Genomic DNA, 3762 nt, shown 5'->3' with positions numbered 1-3762 from the left:
TGGGACGAAGGGGTGTATCTTCTTTGTGTATCTTTGGAAGGCCATATAATCTTGGTGGTCTGGCAGCAGAGGGTTTCAACGAGAACTGTTTGATCTCATCAATTAATGCTGTTGAATCAGAGATGATTTTGTTCGATTTGGTGACCAGGCTGTTGGTGGGATCTCTTTTTATTTTTGTATAGCTGCCATCGTTGTTGTGGCCGAAACGTCGTGAGAATATTATTGTGTTATTTTATTTGATCAATTTATTATTTTATTCTCATTTTACGTGACTTTACCGAAAGAACCAAAGAAGATGAATCATTGCAGTCACGAAAGCTTTAAATCGAAATTTAAGTCATTTCATAGGTTCACGTTGCTGTATGGATGTCCCTTGGCTATTAGATCTGGACATGGCCTTACGAACTACATACAGAATCATTCCCAAGAATAAGAAATTGATTCAAACTTTTTTTTATTTTAAAGTACGTATTGTATTCACAAAATTATAAAATGTACACATTTACAATGGTAATAATCTTCTTTGTGGATGTGGTGCTGGCGCTGCTGGGCTGTGTTGTATCAGCGGTATTCATCAGGACCCGGTGTGCATCGCCCTTGCAGTGGTGGCAGCGGTGGTGGCAGGGGCAGCAACTTGACCACGTCCCTTGTGATATCATCCATCAGTGATGACGGTTGATCGCCGGGGTCGGGGGTCGTCGCTGCCGCCTCTTTTGATGCCATTTCCCATGTCCGCCGTTGATTTGACTGCACACGGGTATGGCCTTCATCTCTGGAGACCTGCACACAGCACATGGAACGACCGCTACGTGAGTTTCATTGGCCCAAAGGGCAACCTGGTGAACTTCCCGTGAGCTCAACAGAGATCGAGCCTTAACAGCAAAGGTGGAAGGCAACCTGCCCAACTTAGGTTAAAGTTATAATGATAACGGCGTGGCTCAAATTTCTTGCTCATGCCACTGCTGGCAGAGGATCCTCGAGTAGACAAACTCTGGATGATATTTGGTCTACTCTTCCACATTGACCACACTTGTGTGCATACCCACAAATACAACTCGTGGGTTACTCACCTGACGTAGAAGAGGATGTATGCCTGTTTCTCCATGACCACCCTGGTGTCGACCGGCGTCACCAAGTCGTCGTCCATCCGGAACCATCTCCCATCGCAGATCTGTATGCAAACAACATCGAAGATTAATTACGACGATTATCCAATTGCACCTAAACTCCCCATATATTAGTAAAATGACACATGAGGAACAGAGGTGACCCTCTTATTCCACCTATTATTGTGTTGTCCTATAAGTTGAGTAATCGAACCGATAATCCATAAAAATAATTAATTACATTTGAAAGTTCAAATCCTGGTTGGGACTTCACTTGGTCCATCATCTATCCAGGGTCAATAAAGTAACTACACATTTTTGGTGAAGTCACCAGTGGTTGTTCTATGCATACGCTCTCCCTCAGTCACAGCAAAGGACAATTTTCACCACTGGCTGAGGCCTATAAATGGGAGATGAGCACCACCTCATGGCTCATAGGAGCAGGAATCGTTTTGATTTTATTCACTGAATCGAATTATTTAAAGGATCTACGCGTACGAATGATTGGCGTGTGATTGTGTGATAATGAATGCAGTACATCACCTTGTTGTAACAGTAGTAATGTCCCTCTGTGCTGCATTTCCCGGAGTGCACAAGGACTGAGTATAACCTGTACACAACAGGGTCTGCGTCCTCCTGCTGCGACATGAATGGCCGCACGTCCAGGTGCTCTGGGTACGGGCAATGCTGCAGTGGTGCGGAAGGAGGCAGTGATGCAGAAACAGAGATGGTGTTAGGCAGGGAAGAGGGGAAGAATGATGCAGGGTCGAGTTATTGATTATAATTTTTGTTCTATTTTTTGACTTTACCAGGTAATGCTGACTGAACTATATAGCTCTTTCTCAGAAGCGATCTAGCCACAAATGATAGCTCAACAAAGTGGCTTTTCACTGTGAATAGTTTTAGCAGCCAAATATTCTAGAAGCAACTGGAGGACCCGGAGAAAAACCCACGTGAATACAGGGAGAACGTGCAAACTCCAAATATACAGGCATTAGGATCGGGATCAAACCCACGACCTGTATGCTTGGGGAGGGGGTTAAGATTTCACCGCCATAGAGCCCAGTTTAGGTAGATTAACCAGGTGGGCGCTCGAGAGAACATGAAAAGTCACATTTGTACGAGTGATCTCGGTTAAAACCGTGGCAAAAGAAATAACGCGAAATAAATCACAGAAATTACTCAAAAAGGAAGCAGCACAAAAACATGCAATGAGAAATTGGAGAAAATGCAGCCACATTTTAGGAGAAATGTAAAAAAAACTTGTATATTAACCAAACATTACCCGATTGATCTTGTTTCCAAACAGGTCATATCTCTTGATGGAGAGGGCCAAGACGTTCGGGAGATGGTGAAGGCTCATCCTCTTCGTGGCCTTCACCTTGCAACAGCACCTGCGCACCAAAAAGCAGCAGCGTCAGTTTAATGACCGAGATGCCCAGTGAATAACTGTACAAATATGTTGGCGTGACAAAGTAGACAGACTCGCGTGACATTGACGTCGTGCCATACTCACCTTTGGCAAGTGTATTCGTCCAGTGTCTCTGTCTTGGTGAAATCTGCAAAAGCAGTCAGCAGATCTGGCGAATTCTGTCAATTAGAACGATGTGAAGGCAAATGAGTGCTTGAAAAGAACACTGGAAACATTTTGCAGCCGTTAAAACAGTGAGTCCTTATGTTGTACTGGCTGTTGTGTGACATAAGAGGGCATTATCATTAGTTGACAGTAATTAAGGACGTGCTCCCAATTTTCAGATTCATCCAATGTGCAGCATTCCAGACGATGGGCAAACTTAATGTGTTTGAGTGACGCGACTAGTGTAATGTACACGATCCGAAAAAGATCAAAAGTGTTGCTTGAAAATGAGAAAATATTCATCCCAACGTTTAAATTCGAAACTCGTCACGAGCAAAGATACCATTTAATTAAATCAAGAATTCCTCGATTCTCACGTTGATGTGAAGACTGATGTCCAGGCAGTTTTCGAATCTGTCCGAGGTGCAGGAACACTGCGTGCACTCCACTGTGGAACACAAGTAAACGCACGCGCACACATCCACACGTGCAATTAGAGGAAGTTAGCATTCTGATTAGCAGAATCGAATAAAATGTGTTTGTATCTGATCAAATGGGTTGTTGTGTCTGTGTGCTTGTGCATTTTTCTATTGTGCGGGGAGTGGAAATATAGCGGTTAGCGCACTGGTGAACTGAGTTCGATCCTCGCTCACGGTCGATTCAGCCTCAAATTAGTATCTGGTGCATTGTGTAACATCAGCACTGGTGCTAGCCACCCGAAGGTGGCCGGGCATGGTGCTAGCCACACCACCTTGTCATGTGCCCTGTTGGCCTACATAGGTACTTGCTAATAGCAATTGCTCCAGCATTCTGTTAAGGCTTCAGGGAGATCTCTGTATTTGTGTGTTTTGCTTATGTCCTGCTGGGTACATGCGTATGAGTGCAGGGTTCATCTGCACTGTGCAGCATGCGTCGTCATACTCGGTGTGATTGCTACTTGCAGCGATGATTTTGCACATGGAGCTGGCACACACCTGTCGATTTTAGCTGCCCTGTGAAGATCTGGTGAATCACCGAGGTCTTCTCCACATGTTCTTCTGGCCTGCACGTGGAAATGAATGACATCACACATTCGGTGGC

General features: G+C 44.6%; 1 long non-coding RNA gene across 1 annotated transcript; it reads left to right on the top strand.

Moving 5' to 3' along the window:
• Positions 1-635: 635 nt before the first annotated feature.
• Positions 636-3236, top strand: LOC142930482 (uncharacterized). Its single transcript, XR_012946407.1, has 2 exons — positions 636-809; positions 2416-3236. It is a non-coding gene; the product is annotated as an uncharacterized LOC142930482 (long non-coding RNA).
• Positions 3237-3762: the final 526 nt, after the last annotated feature.

The sequence above is a fragment of the Petromyzon marinus genome, chromosome 39 (assembly GCF_048934315.1).
Source record: "Petromyzon marinus isolate PM22_M1 ecotype Great Lakes invasive population chromosome 39, UKy_Petmar_22M1.pri1.0, whole genome shotgun sequence".
Classification (NCBI taxonomy): Eukaryota; Metazoa; Chordata; class Hyperoartia; order Petromyzontiformes; family Petromyzontidae; genus Petromyzon; species Petromyzon marinus.
Note: the sequence above shows the minus strand (reverse complement) of the source record. Positions and strands in the feature narration are given on the sequence as shown.